We start from the raw sequence: 16,323 nt of genomic DNA on the forward strand, positions 1-16,323 counted from the left end.
TAATGATATGGCAATTACAATCTAATAATTACTCTGGTACAGGCTGGCACCTGCCCAGCCATTAATTGGTTAATGGCCATTGTGCCATGCAGGGAATTGAGGACTATGTCTGCTCCTTAATTTCCATAACTTAAAAATCTTCAGCTCGTAGGGAGGCTCTTAAGAGACAGTCACACCAGGAGCTAGGAGGAGGTTTGCTGCCTGCAAAAGGATTGGGGTTCTCAGCTGAGGGCCTTTGCTCTTGGGAGGCAAAGCCTGCCCTTTGGGGGGCCCAAGGAAGCTAGAGAAGTCCAATGAGGTCAGAACAACTATTGTCACTCCCATCCTTATAGCAATGAAAGGGTCAGAGACATTGGCGTGAGTCATAATTAAAGACCAGATTAAATCCCACCTCATCCTTAAGCATTAAGGGAGTCATTTACTCATCCAGGCTGTTTATTGGACACACAGAGTCTACACTTCTGGTGTCCTTGGTGCAAGCTGACCTTGCTCCTCTCTGAAGTATCCCTTAAAACTTACCTGTCTTGTGTGGTCTTTTAATCGTTGCCAGGATCTCAGTTTTGATTCTTGGGAAGCAGATAGGGTATGTTCTGAGAGCAACGTATATATGAACAATCTTTGCCTCTTTATCTTTTCTATGACAAGTCCAGAGAAGTCATTTGCCACATGTGTTAAGTGAGTAATATTGGGTCGTTGGGAAAGTTATGATGCATTTTTGCATACAGAAACATAGAAAAATGCATCATGACTCCCCTGACAATCTAAAATTTAGCAAGATGACAGTGTGGAGGACAAATACACGAGTTCTGAGGGCAGCTAGACCCGGGTTCAACTCTCAGCTTTGTCAGTAGTTTGTTGTGTGACCTTGGACAAGTAAATCATTTAACTTCTCTAAGATTATTTTTCCTCACCAAAAAATGGGAATAATAATAATTATCACACAGTGTTTGTCTTACAGTGCATAGGAGTCTCCAAACTGATTCCCGGTACTATAGTATGTACTATGTATTATATGTGTCTGTTAATGTATATCATGTATGTATGTATGAAAAAATATATGTGGGGGAATAGATGTATAAATATGCATAGATATTCTTATATATAGTAGAAAAGAAAGGTGGGTGTGTTCCCAGGATCTCAGTTTTGAGTCTCAGAAAGCAGATGGTGTGAGTCCTGAGTAACTGTGATTATGTTTTGTGGTTAATCTTTCTGTGACCTGGAGGTGGACTGATTCTCTACCTAGAGAGTTATTGGATATCATTCACATCCTATTGGGGAAAAATTACATTGAAGGGGCTGTCCAATACAAACTTTCACACATGTGATTTCAGTTAATCCTCACATTAACTCTGTAAGGGGAAAAATACTGTTAAAAGCAAAATAGACCCGTTACTTAAGTAGATGGCTTTATTAAGATTTTGCAATGGGGACATTGTTCATTAATGAGTGTCTCAAAGAAGAGGGAGGAGGTCTGAGGTTTTATAGGAGCAGTTAAACCAAGAGAATCATTAGGAACCTTATAGGAGTCACTGGGAATGGTGGGATAGGACTGGTCTGAGTCCAGGAGGAATGGTAGAGGTAGGTCTGATACTGGTATGTAGGAAAGTGGAACGGTTTTCTAGGTTAGCTATTTTGGAGAATGCAAAAATGTGTGTGTGTGTGTGGGGGGGAGGTTCTCAACCTTTGGGAGCACAGGGTTCAGAGCAATTACAACATTGTTGATATCATCCTGATATTTGTAACTGGGCAACCTAAAGATAATCAGAGGAATTAAGTAATTAACTGATCAAGGTCCCGTGACCAGTTTGAAGTGGAGTAATCTCAGAACCTGGCTGGCCTGGGCCCATAGCTGCCCGCTTATGGCAGATGTGACGGTGTTTTGTTTCTGTTTTTCATTCATCGATTCATATGATATGTCTTCATTGAGATGCTACTGTGTGCCAGGAACTGTTCTTGGTGTGGGGAAACTTCAATGAATAGGTGGCCAGGGCTTTGACTTTTTGAAAGTTACCTTTGAGTTGGGTACAGAGACAGTGAACTACTTAACATGTAAATAAAGAAGATAGTTTGAGATAGGAATTGAATCTCACAAAGAAGGACCAGATGGTGGTACAGTGGTAAGGCAACTGGACCCACATGGAAAGGTCCTCGGTTCACATCCCAGGGCCTCCCTCTATATGTTGGTGGTACATGTGTGTGTACCCATGACCTAGGTGGGCTGAGGCAGAGTGGATCATAGTGTTAGGACCCTGGTGGGTTCTCTCTCTCTTGGGAAAAATAAATAAGCTTAAAAAAATGCTACAAAGAAATAAAATAGAGTGATATGATGGAGAGTGACTCAAGAACAGAAAGACTTCTTGAGGAGATGACAGTTAATCAGAGGCTTGAATGGTGAGAATGGACTAGCCACAGCTCAAGGGTGTGGATGTGCAAGAAAACATTCTAAGAAGAGGGAATGTCAAGTGCAAAGGCCACATGGGAATGAGCTTGCCTCGTGTGAGGAACAAGCAGAGGTCACTGATGCAGTGTGAATGACAGTAGAAGGGAGGACAGAGGTTAGAAAGGTGGGAAGGTACCAGATCAGAAAGAACTTTGAGGTCCTGATAGTGTTTGGATTTTATGTCAAGTATAGTAGAGGAGGCCATTGACAACAACAGAACTACTGGATGGTGGTAGAACGTTCAGATTGGGAGCATATGTGGAAGGCCAGGGAAGGGCACCCCTAGACCATCAGCAATTGGGCCACCCTGACATTCACATACCGTTCTTGCCCTGGGTATGCGTCTGGTTGACCCCAAGGATGGAAGACAGCTCTCCTCTCTGCCTACACACTGGGGCCAGTGGTCTGCCTCCGGCAGCTGGGCCCTTCACCGGCTTTGCTGACCTCTGACTCCTGCATCTACTGGGAAATATCAGTGCCCTTACCCTTGCCCGAGATCCCTACAATGCTCTTTGTGGAAGGCAGAGCTCTTCCTTAGAAGTGAGGAATCTTAGGATTATGTGGTGGGCCTAGATTCTGTAGCTAATACATAAAGGAAGTTGAGCTGGAAACAAGGTATTGTGACTGGGAGGCCGAGTACCCCTCCCCACTCGGCACCTTGCATTCCAGAGGCTTTAGGACAGGCTTACACAGTGGCACCCAAGTGTATCCTAAAGCCATTTAGAATAATAGATGGAATTTGGAGATGTTCTGTGTTTAGTGGACTTTCAAGCCGCTACCTGAGCTATCAACTGTGATCTCCAGCCAGCCACTATTATCTGCTATTAGCACTGCCCTCTATTAGCAACTATTAGCCACCATTAGCTGCTATTATCACCTAGCTCCTATTATCCATTATTAGCTACACTTATCAACTATCTACTATTATCTACTATCAGCATCTATTATCTTCAGCCATTATCCAGTATCTTCCATTTGTTATCTGTGATCTTCTATCTGCTACTATCTATTATCTGCTATGAGTTACAATACATCAGCTACTTTTTATTCTGTCTATAGTTACCGACTATATACCAGCTACTATCTATTATTTAACATCCATCAGTTGCCATCTAGCAATCAGTCTCCATCTTTTCTCTCTACCTAAGCTCATAGACAGTAATTAATAGCCATTAGAAATGCAAAGCCAGAACTTTGCTTACAGATGTCTCTCCGTGATGAGAGCCTCATTTCTGTCTCGTCAAGCATACACATATATATGTATATGTGTAGATATACACACACACGTAGGTATATGTGTACACACATGCGTACACATACATATGCATTATGTTATACATACACACATACATTTAAGTTTATTTCTTCCATGACCAAGAGAGACAGAGACAGAGAGATAAAGAGACAGAGACAGCAGCCCAGATAGTACCTTGATGAAATGATCCATCTCCAGCTTTAGCCAGTCCTGGATGGTGGGCACGCTCATGCCCAGCATTCTCAGGGAGGTCTGAGGATGTGAACTCGGAACCATGTGGGTCAGCCTCAGAGAGTGTTGTGTTTTACTGCTGCACCACTGTCTGGACCCCAAGCCACCATAAGTTTAAATTGGCACTGTCTATGGTGGCTTCCTGTGTATCCACAGACCCTCACTACCCTTCCCAGAACCCCCAGTTCTTGCATCCATGAGAGCCCTGGTTACCACATCACAGATTCGGGGATCTTTGACAGACAGAATCAAAAGTCCACTCTTGAGACTGGAAGAGAGACCTCTGTCCAGTTTAAACCTGCATGGGGTAGAATGTCTGCTTCTGTAGGAATAAGAATTTAGACAGCTGCTGTGGACAAGACAGATCGAAATAGCGATCTGTCCCTCATCCCCACACACACATATGGCCCAAATGTACCCATGCTGACACCAGACAGGTGTGGGAGGGTGTGCTGACTCAGTATAAAGGTGAGGAGAACTGGGGGCAGCAGGACAGAAGGAAAAGTTCTGCAGTGAAAGGAAGAAGGAAAGCAGGTGTAGGGAGGGCATTCTTCCCAGGAGGTCCGATGCTGCTGCCCACTGACCACAGTCTCAGGAGGCAGAGTGTGGTCTGCAAAGCTCTGGGCTTGCCTCAGGTGGTTAGGCTCAGTCCCTGCTCCTGCTGTTCCATGGTGTGACCTTGAGCAAGTCATCGATCTTCAGGGAATTCACGAAGGTAAGTGTGCACATACATGAAACAGGCAGCCGGGACAACGTTCTGGGGATGAAGAGGGGAACTGCAGCAGGCACAGCAGGAGCTCATCAGCTCTGAGGGACCCCTCTGGAGGAGCAGAAGGATGGGGAAAGATTCATCAAGTGTCCCAGCTGGAATGGTCATTAGAGAAATCTACAATGGGGTCTTTCAAACCATGGGTCACGACCATATTAGGGTAATAAAATCAGTGAATGGGCTGTGACCGGCATGAAAACAAGCAAAATGTAAAAACAAAAGCAAAAAAAACCTGAAGAAATAAAACAAAATAAAAAGGCAGTAGAGTATATCACAAGGATGACTTTTGTTTTGTAAAAAGAAATCTTTATGGGAGCCATGAAATGAAAGGATATGTATTTCTTGCGGTGAGCCTTACTTCTTCCCCTTGAAGGAAGGGAAGATGAGGTCCGCAGGATTTTTCAATGACAAAATTGGATACATTAGGATTGTCCCCACTGCTGTGATGGGGACAGGGAGGGTGTGGCAAGCATAAGGGGGCTTCAGAAAGTTTGTGGGGGATTGACATTGGTGTATTGGGAAAACACAGTGCTCTGTGAGGCATACCTACATAGGTTCACATCCAGAGACCTCCCCAAGTACACTGGGCACGTGCGTGTCCCCTATCCTAGGCTGGCTGGGACTGGAGGTGGCTAGTGGCATCAGGAACCTGTCAGGGGTGCTGTAACTCTCTCTGTCTCCATCTCTTTTGCTTATAATATATAAACTTTTAAAAGTTCATAGAAAAATGGAATTAAAGTATGGGTTTATTTTGGCACATGGCTTTTGTTAATATACATTTTCCACATACTTTTTTTTTGAAGATCTCCCTTCCTGTTCTTCAGTATGAGATAGTGCTGATACTGAAGTTTCTCTAGAGCTCTAGACAAGAAGCTCTGCTTCAGCCCTGGCCCCAGGGGGACTTGCAGTCTAAGACGATCCATGGCCAGCCTTCAGGACCAGCTGTGGATTTGGAGTCAGACAGACCCAGGGCTTGAACCCTGCCCTGCCACTCGCAGACAGACTGAGACAGTCTTGCCATTCTTGAGTCTCAGTTTCTCCATATGGCAAAGGGAATGCCTATCTCTGAGTTTTGGGATTTTAATTGAGATTACCTAAAGAAAAGTGCTTGGCATTTAAATGTTTTCAATGAACGCTTACCCCTGCTCCCTACCCTATACTCATCACCCAGTGCTTCTCCGTCAGGAAGGTTTCCATATTCATTATCTCATTGACTAGCTGTCCCGGCCTGCAAAGCCAGTTCTTACCCAGAGGTCAGTAAAGTAAATACATTTAGCATTTGCATTCATGCAGGCAAATAGGCCAATGTCCCTCAGGAAGACAGTGATGACATGTAGAGATCCCAGCAGACAGACTTAGATGCAGTGGCTTGTTCTGGACATTTCCAGCACCCTGGACCATGAGCAGTGTGTCCTCCAAGGAGCTATAAGGCTGGGCAGAAATGGAGGCTGGAGTCTTGCTGTGAGGTGGTCAGTGTCCTCCCTCCCTTCCTCCCTCAATTTGGCTTTTATTAAAATCACCGACGAGGCAGATCCACTTCCCTTCTTGTCTCATGGACCTAAGATGAATCTGGCCAGGAGGCCCATTAATGAGAAACATGATCTAAACCTGGAAAGGCTTTAATGCTCTGGGGGAAAATACTGTTTTTTTTTCCCCCTACATTTTAAAAAAGTGCCTCTATTATCTCCCTCAAGATAAATTCCAGCTATTTACTCACAGTTTCCTCTATGAAAAAAGCATATGCATTCCCTCGGGGCTTCTTTCTTGCTTGATAACCTCATAACCAGATTGTAGACGCATATATATCAAGATGCTTGTTACAACTCCTTCTCTCTCTCAGGTGTGAAGATGGATGGGTGAGGTTGAGTTTCACAGATTCAGAGCACAGGCAGCCCAGCTTGTTGCTTTTACGATGGGCTGATTCTTGCCCGAGTTCCTAAGCCAGCAGAGATGATAACATTCATTAAGAAGTGACTACAACTGTACTATCCAGCCTGGGAGCCCAGCCCTTGTAGAACCAGGCCAAGTCATAAGCCCTGGATTTTCTTCTTTGAACCCCTGGGGAACAGACTGCAGACGAAGATTAATGTGTCTGTACCAGACTGGCTAGGCCTGGTTTCATGTCATGTGTCGCATTGTCCTCTCAATGTGGGCACATGTTTTCTGACAGTCTTGCCATTCCTGAGTCTCATGCTTGTACCCTATTTTCTGACAGTCTTGCCATTCCTGAGTCTCAGTTTCTCCACATGGTAAAGAGAATGCCTACCTCTGAGTTTTTTGATTTTAATTTAAATCACGAACACTGTTGCCATGATACTTTTTTCTCTTGCCAAATTGAGGCCCTAATCTTATCTGTCTTGGTGATCTCTCCCCCAAAGAGACTCTTTTCTCTGGAAAGGTCTGACTAATCTTGTCCGATTCTTTGGGCTACTGAAATAAACTCAAATTCTGTGTTTAATCAGTCCAACGGGACCCCAGCTAATTCTCTACAAATATGAGTTCTCAAAGCACAGGCCCCTGAGGTTGGAGATTTACTTCCTGCCCCCAGAAAGGCTCTGCTTGGCAGTCTGACAACTCCACAATGCAGAGTTTTGCTCATTGTCCTCTTTGGCTTTATTGAGGAATCATTTACATACCATAAAATCCACCATTGAAGGTACAATTCAATGAATTTAGCATTTAGAGAGTTGTGCAACTATCATCAGAATTTAACTTTAGAGTATTTTTATAAGGTTGGCAGTAGCATGGTGGTTAAAGGCACTGGACTCCCACATGGCTGACCATGGTTCGAGTCACAGACCTGGAGATTTGCTATCCCACTTTCTCTCTCTCTTTCTCTTTCTCTCTCTGGTCAAATTAAAATAAATAAAGTTAAATAAAATAATACTTTAAAATAAAAGAATATTTTTATCACCCCATAAGGAAACCCTATGCTCTTAAGCATCACCAGCTCTAGGCAATCACTAATCTACTTCCTGTCCTGATAGATTTACCTACTCTGGAAATTTCATTTAAATAAAATCATACAATATGTAGCCCTTTACAACTGGCTCCTTTCACTTAGCATAATGGTTTTGAAATTCATCTATGTTGTAGCATGTGTTAGCACCTTATCATCTATATATTATTTATTATTTTGTTCATCCACTTATCAGTTGAACTGGTGATTATTTCCGCTTTTTTGGCTATTGTAGATAATGCTGCTATAAATATGCACATGCAGGTCTGTGTGGATGTACCTTCGTTTCTCATGGGAGTGGGACTGCTGGGGCAAGTATTGATACACTCTCAGTGTGTACCTATTATTTACTCTATATTTAACATTTTTAAAAAGTTCCAAGCTATCTTCCCAAGTAGTTGCACTATTTTAATTCCCATCAGAAATGCATGAGCTTTACAGTTTCTTCACATCCTCACCAATACTTGCTATTGTCTTTTTGTTTTCTAATTGTTAGAGTGCATGTAGATGTGCCAGAGAGAGAGAGACAGAAAGAGGAAGAAGAGAAAGAGAAAGAGCGTGTACCCCCCTCCCCAAATGGGGCATGGTCATATCACAATCCCATTCCTCCATCTCTCCATTCCATTAGGATTCTGGGTATCTGTACATGTAGCCTGCATGTCCTTCAGATTACTGGGGCCAGGACTTGAACTGCTGTCATCATGTGGGATCTGACTTCCTTAACCATAGCACCATGGGATCATCCCTCATCATGGTTTTGTTTTGCATTTCTTCAGTGGCTACTGATGTAGAGCATTCATTCTTGTGCTTATTGGCTAGTCATGTGTTGTCTTCGGTGAAATGGCTATTGTTACAGTTTGGATAAATGCCCCCCAGAGTTTCATGTTTTGGCATTTGGTCTTAGTGGGCAATGATTGGCTGTTCCCTAGAAATTCATGTATTGGGAATTGATTGTACTGTGAAGATGCTAAATGAATACTTAATACCTTCATGGTGTCCCAGGATGGCGCCTTCAGGTAGATCATGTCAGCAGGGCAAGGCCTCCTAAGATTGAGTTCTTGTGGGGTAAAGGCACAGACCAGAATGAGACACAGAAACTCATGGAAACTGCTCTGCTTAAGACCCTGCCCTTCACCATGTTGTAGCCTGCCAGGGAGGTGGACCCTGGACACTGGATCTCCAAAATGTGTGCTGAATAAACCAGAATTTCTTCACAAAATTGGCCAGTCTCAGGTATTTCTGTTAGCAAGGCAATAATGAAATAAGACAACTATTAAAACATTTCTCAATTTTTATATTAGATTGTCAATTCTTTATATATTCTGAGTATTAGTTTTATATTTCTGTTGTAACAAACTACCACAAATTTAGTGGCTTAAAACCACACAAATTCATTATCTTATAGTTTTGTAGGTCAAAACTTTGACAAAGATCTCACTGAGCTAAAATCAAAAGTTTTGGCAGGGGAGACCAGCAGTTAGCTAATGGCTATGTCCCTGGACTCCCAAGTAGCCCACTGCAGTTCACATCCTGGACCCAGTGGCCTTAACTCATGCTGGGTGCATGTGCGTGTGTGCCCAAGATCGTGAGAGGAGAATGGAGGAGAAGGGATTGTGGCATGGCCATCCTCCCTGGGGGGGTGATTTCTTGCTTTCCATCTCTGTCTCTCTCTGTCTTTCTGGTGAGTGCAGGTGCCCTATAGCAAAAGCCTCTCAAAAAAAAAAAAAAAAGTTTTGACAGATGACCAGTGGGTGGTGTAGTGGTTAAGACACTAGACTCCCACATGGCTAACAATGGTTTAAATCTCAGGCCTGGTGGCTTGAAAATCATGCTGGACACATGTGTGTGCATGCTCCAAATCCTGAGAGGCAAATGGAGAAGGGACTGGGGAAATTGCCCCCAGAGGCGATTTCTTACTTTCATTCTCTCTTTCTGTCCCTACCCCAAAAATCTCTCTCTAAAAAAAAAAAAAAAAAAAAAGAAAAAGAAAGAAAAGAAAGAAAAAAGAAAAAGAAAAAGTCTTGGCAGGTTCTAGGAGAGGATCTATTTTCTTGCCTCTCCAGTGTCTAGAGATATCTGTATTCCTTGGCTTGTGGAAGCTCCATTTCTAGAGTTGACAATACAGCTTCTTTCTGACCCTTCTTCTATTGTCACATCTTTTTCTGAAAGATTCCCCAATTTTCAGGACTTGTGATTAGCTTGGGCTACCTGGATACCCTTAGATAATCTCCCCATCTCAAGGTCCTTAACTTTAATTATGTCTGCTAAATTCATTTGCCATGTAAGGTAATAAATACATGAGTTCTAGGGGAGTTCTAGGGATTAGGACATAGACAACTTTGGAGGTGGTCATAGTTTACCTACCACACGTAGGCACAATTCCCTTGTTAGATATATAATTTGTAGACATATTTACATATTTTTTCCCCAATCACTGGCTTATCTTTTAATTTTCTTGGTGTGTTTTGAAGAGAAAAAGATTTTAATTTTCCTAAAGTCTAATTTATCAATTTTGTGCTTTTATTATTTGTGCTTTTTACTCCTATGTTTTCTTCTAAGTGTTTTATAGTTTTAATTCTTACATTTAGACCTATGATTGGTTTGAGTTAACCTTTGTGTGTGGTGTGAGGTAAGAGTAGAGTCATCCTTTTATACATGCATCATCCCAGTATCATTTGTTGTAGAGGCTATTATTTCCCTCTTTAAATTATTTTGGCCTCTTGACCAAAAATCAATAGGCCATAAATGCAGAGATTTATTTCTGGAGTCTTGATTCTATTTCCTATTTCTGTATGTCTAACTTTATGCCTGTCTCATTGTCTTGGTTACTGAAGCCATGTAGTTAGTTTTGAAATCAGTAAATGTAAATCCTCAAACTTTTTCTTTCTTTTTAAGAATGGTTTGACTGTTCTGAGCTATCTCCACAGAAATGAGATACATTCTGTCTCTGTGTTTTTTTTTTCCTTTTTTTTTAGAGGTTTTTGCCATAGGGTACATGTGCTCGCCAGACAGAGAGAGACAGAGAGACAGAAAGCAAGAAATCACTCCCCAGGGAGGATGGCCATGCCGTAATCCCTTCTCCTCCATTCTCCTTTTGGGATCTTGGGCAAGCACGCACACGCACCCGGCGTGAGTTTTAAGCCACTGCGTCCGGGACTTGAACCATGGTTGACTACATGGGAGTCCAGCGACATAGCCATTACGCTAACTGCTGGTCCCTGTTTTTTTTTTTTATTAATCACCCATAGAGAACTATGTAGGCTGTATCCATTTCGTCTCTCACTCAACAGTTAACAATTAAAGGTAGTAGGAGTTTATTCTGGCCATCAATGTGAACTTTGAGGGGAGTCCCTGATAATCCTCAGTATCATGTTGCTTGGTGGAGTGAAGATCCATCCATCCAGCCAGCCATGCAAAAGAAGCAGCTTGGTTTTATGGGATTGAGGCTCAAAACTCTCCTCCTAGGTCCTCCTTTTCCAACTCCTCTTACCATCTACCCCTTCACTTTGTGTTGAGCTTCATTTCTGTGTACCACTGACAGTTCTTGGGGCTGGTTTCATTCACTCATTTATTCATCATATGAAAGAAGTTTCCTCAGTGCCTGGAATACATCTTTTAGTTTGTAGGGATGGTAGGAAAAGTAAACACCTATTTTAGAGAAGTCACTTGGAATAAATGCTTATAATTTTATGTGGTCTCAACACCCACTCTGAAAGTTTAACTCTGATGCCAGAAGCAGGTATCAGTCACCCTTGACACAGTTTCCAGTGTACTCCCTCACTCAAATGGCTCAAGCCAATGGCTAGAGATGAGAATTTAGAGGCATCTCTCCAACCTACCAGCCTGGGCTCCCCACATTCCTGCCCCTTCCTTGAAGGGGATCATTCAGGCATTTGGCTGTGAACTTAAAAGGACCCACACCTTATTCCCTTACATGATGTTATAACTAGTCGCCACATGCTGCAGACCTCTGTCTGACTTTTCATTTCTGCCTTACATACCCCGGGGACAGAGATTTCCCTCCTGACTCATTGTGCTCTTCCTGCCCAGGATCTGTGCATAAATATCTTTGAATGTGTTTCCTACCAAGGGAGTGTATAAAATTTGCATCCTCATTTGGAGAACTAGGGATTGTCCCAGGCAGATTTTCCTTGGGGCCAGAGAGAACATGAGGTTGAGCCCCAAGAGCGAGATCTCTCAGGTATCAGGTAGGTGTAAACTGGACTCAGGTCCGACAAGAGCCACAGCGGCATCTGCAGTTTAAATGTATTGCCCATGTGAAGAACTCCTCAGCTGAACGTTGGACAACTAGACATTAGGCCATCTGCCAGGTGAAAGAACACTTTAAACATGCAGGTCCAGATACTCTTCATTTAAGATAGAGCAGGGCTGCTATCTGCCTTGGCGCTAGAACCCCAATTTAGCTGGGACTCTCCAAATAGCACTAAGTCAGGCTTCTGCAGAGGCAATCAAACCCAGTCCTACCAGGGTCTATTACTTCAGGGCAAGGACTATTGATTAAAACTAGAGAATTGGTCTTTGAGACCAGACTAGGGTTTGGACATTTCTGTCTCCAAGCAACTAGCCTGACCTCAATGCTCTACTTTCCTCTAGTTCTCAGTGGGTTCTACTCTGAGCCAATTGGAAACCTCAGGCAGGGGTGAGGCTGCACCTCTGAGTCTTCTTGCTTACAGCTATGGTTTAATCAGGGAAGTGAGACATCCTATCTTCAGCAGACAATACTTAACAGGTGTACTTGAGAAATGCCTGTGGGGCATTAGGGTTCTTCTGGGTCCTAATCTGTCTTCTGCTGAGTTGCTGACTTCTAGCTTCCACTTGCAGGAAATTGCACTTGAGTTAGAGAATGTGGGTTTTCCACTTCTGTAAGCCTAATTATGAATTGCTAGGCCTCTGGCAATTATATTGCAGACCACAAGTTAAAAAGGCATTCTTTTAGAAGACCTGTATTTTCTTCTCTGTTTTCTGGTGGGCCAGTTGTAAATTTCACTGAAGGTAGCCTTCACCGTCTCATATCTTGAGCTTTTGCTAACAATTTCCAGGGTGCTGAAACCTTGGCAAACATATACTGTGTTTTAAGAATAAAAAGGCCATAGTTTAATCACTTGTTTTGCTACATTGAGATTACCAAATTCCTGACCCAGGGTAGTGGAGCCTTAATTGCCCTCCCGTTGACCTCTTCAGCTCAGTCAACTACATATAACACACCACACTGGTACCACATTCTATGTGTATTGCAAGGAATGGAAAATTCAAGTTGAAGCTTAAACAATAAAAGATTTATTTCTTATAAAACAGTTAAGTCCAGAGGTGACGGAAATCTTCAGGCATAGCTCCATCCAGCTCAAAATTATTCCTGAAACCATCCCAGTTCTCTGATCCACTGGACATGGTGCTGGCTTCCCCAGAAGTCTGCATTCCTCTAGGGTTACAACGTGGCTGTAGTTATCCTTAGGTTTTGTGGGCCTCTGCCTGGAGAACTTTCAAAATTATTGATGCCTTAATCCTGTCACCGGAGATCCTGGGGCGTGTAGCCAAAGTTGAGAGTTAAGACTAATTTGAGATGTGCAAAAATGGTAAGAAGCATAATTCTAAAGCAACTGGTAGTGAAAGGTAAAATTAAAACAATTTTGAAATTTATCATCTCTCTCTTTCTCTCTCATATATTGCTAGAGAACATGTATGCTTTCCAGACAGAGGCAAAAAAAGAGAGAAAGAGAAAAAGAGAAAGCATCCCCTTACTGAGGCATAGTTATGCCACAATCCTTTTTTCTCCATTTATCCATTCTATCAGGATTTTGGACATGCATGCACATGCATGCACATGTACCTGGTGTGTTTTTCAAGCTGCCTTGGATCAGGATTCAAACCACGTTGGCCACGTGGGATCTGGCTCTCAATGCACAAGTGCTTAACCACCATGCTATGGGATTTACCGTATTTCATCAAATTTAAGATACTATCGATTGAAAGATGCACCATTACTTTATGTACCACTAAAAAAGAAAAAATGCTGTTCATTAAACTACAATCCCTCAATTGTTTCCTGCATCCTGATTTTAGAGATAAAATGTGAAAAAAAAATGTATCTCATAATCCGTGAAATAAGGTATACATCTAAAAGAGAATTACCCTTTAAAGTAACCACTTATTTTGGAAGGAACAATTTTATACAGATTCCTTTCAAGTTACTTCATTCAAAACACCTGTAGAATGTTTTTCCTTTGCCTTCAGAATCTATTTTCTATTTATACAAGAGAATCACAGTGTGTTGGAACTGAAGGAGACATTAAAGACCATCCAGACCAACCCCCAGATCGATTTAATTACAGTTACACCTTGTTTTAGACTAAAAATGGTACTTCTCAGCCTTAATCTCTCACTCTATTTACCATTCTTGGCTCTGGATAACTTTGGGCTGCTTCCAACAATTAAATCCACCCTCCTAGGTTGAAGATGTGCCACCAATGAGGCTATTTAAAGCCACGTACAACAGGTTCTGCTGACAGTGCCCAGAATGGGAGCTGAGTAGTAGGGTAAGTGATGGAACCACTTTGGGGATCAGCTCTTATTCTTGCTCTGTCTATGTTACATGCCGTGATGGTCAATCATGTTGTTTTGCAGAGAGAATGTGAGGACCAGAGAAAGCTGGTGTTAGACTGGGGTATAGTAAATTGGAGTGGAGCCCAAGGTAGCTCTAGGATTCTTGCTGCCCAGTGGGCTTGTGCTCACTCCCCTCTTGTAATGCCTCATAGCATCCATGCGGCTCAGGGTTAAGGAGATGCTATGGCTAGAACCAAGCAGCAGGCCAAGGGAGAGGGTTGGTCTTCCAAGCTTAGGACGCTTAGAGCTGGGCTCATACAGCTCACTCACCTGCCACCTGTCCATGGTGATTATGTGTGTCCATAGCACCCAGATGAAACCTGGATTCAGGATCAAAGGGGAATTCAGCCCTTGCCCTGGGGTTTATGGGCATTCGTTCAAATCAAGTATTTTTTTTTTCATTCATAGTATAGGTAAGGTGATGGACTTGATGATAAATTTTATGAGGAGTGTGTGGGGGGGTAATGGCACCTGAGGCAGTAGTTTTTGTGAAAATGTGCTAAGGGGAACTGTTTTAGAAACTTTGCACAATAAAGGCTGGATGGTGGTGCCATGCTCTTTGAGGCTGACTCTCAGGGAAAGTTCTGGGTTGGTATCCAGAGACCTGTCTGAGTACCCAGGTGCTCATGTGGCCATGATCCAGGACCGACTGAGGCTGGGGTGGATCACAGCGCCAAGGCCCTGTTGGGGGTGCCATCTCTCTGGCTCTGTTGCTCATGGAAGAAAAAAAAAAACTACCCCCCCCAAAACCAAAAATGAACTTACACAGTAGTATAAAATGGCAAGGAAATAGAATCTACCCCCCCAAAACCAAAAATAAACTTTCACAGTAGTATAAAATGGCAAGGAAATAGAATATATCTCTGAGAGGGTGGCCATGCCTGGGCTCAAGAGCCTCCTCTCCCTCCCATCCCATCTCAGCTGGTGCAGAGTGATGGGCTGGAACCCATATGATCTCCCCTTCCTTTACCTCCCTGCAGCACCTTTACCACTGTCATCATCATTGTTCTTTTCTTCATCCTATAAGGCCACATTAAAGTTTGTAACAAGGTATCTGAATTTGCATTTCCAACAAGCTTCTGGTAGCTCTTGCTGCCACTTTGGGGACCAGGCTGTAGTGGCATTGGCGGGAGGGCAGTGGTTTAAGAACGGCTTAGGCCGCAGCCTCAGATATAGTGCTAGCATCATCTGGGAACCTGTTGAAACTGCAAACCCCCGGGCCCCACCGCCCTGTCGAATCAGACCATCTAGGGCAGGATCCAGCAATCTGCCTTGACAAGTCCTTGTGTTGTTTTGATACCACCTAAGTGGTTCTTAAACCACTGAGCAGTGTTTCTTAGGCCTGGCTAAATGTTAGAATCACTTGGGAGGTTTTAAGAAGTACTAGTGGGGACCAGCAGTTAGTGTAATGGCTATGTCGCTGGACTCCCATGTAGTCGCCTGTGGTTTGAGTCCTGGACCTGGTGGCTTAAACTCACGCTGGGCGCGCATGCATGCGTGCCTGCATGCCAAAGATCCTGAGAGGAGACTGGAGAAGGGATTGTGGTGTGGCCATCCCCCCTGGGGGGAAAAAAAAAGGGGCCATCCCCCCTGGGGGGGGGGCGGTGATTTCTCACTTTCTGTATGTCTTTCTTTCTCTCTCTCGGTCTTTCTGGTGAGCACACGTACCCTATAGCAAAAACCCCTTAAAAAAAAAAAAAAGAAGAAGTACTAGTGGTCCCACCTACTACCAATTAACTCAGTATCTCTTGGCTTGCTTATATGTGTGTGTGTGTGTGTGTGTGTGTGTGTGTGTGTGTGTAAGCAAATTGACAAGCTGATTATTAAATTTGTATTGAAATATGAAAGTATTGAATAGGAAGTACAATATTAAGGGAGAAAAAGCAAAATTGGAGGATAAACCTGCCGGATTCAGGACTCGAACCATGGTAGGCCATGTGGGAGTCCAGTGCCTTTAACCACTACACCACCTGCCAGCTCCTAATTTTATGAATTATTATTAGTATTCTTATTCAATGAAATAAGAGAGAGAGAGAGAAAGCAATCCA

This window comes from Tupaia chinensis, unplaced genomic scaffold (assembly GCF_000334495.1).
Source record: "Tupaia chinensis unplaced genomic scaffold, TupChi_1.0 Scaffold000274_1, whole genome shotgun sequence".
In the NCBI taxonomy this organism is placed as follows: Eukaryota; Metazoa; Chordata; class Mammalia; order Scandentia; family Tupaiidae; genus Tupaia; species Tupaia belangeri.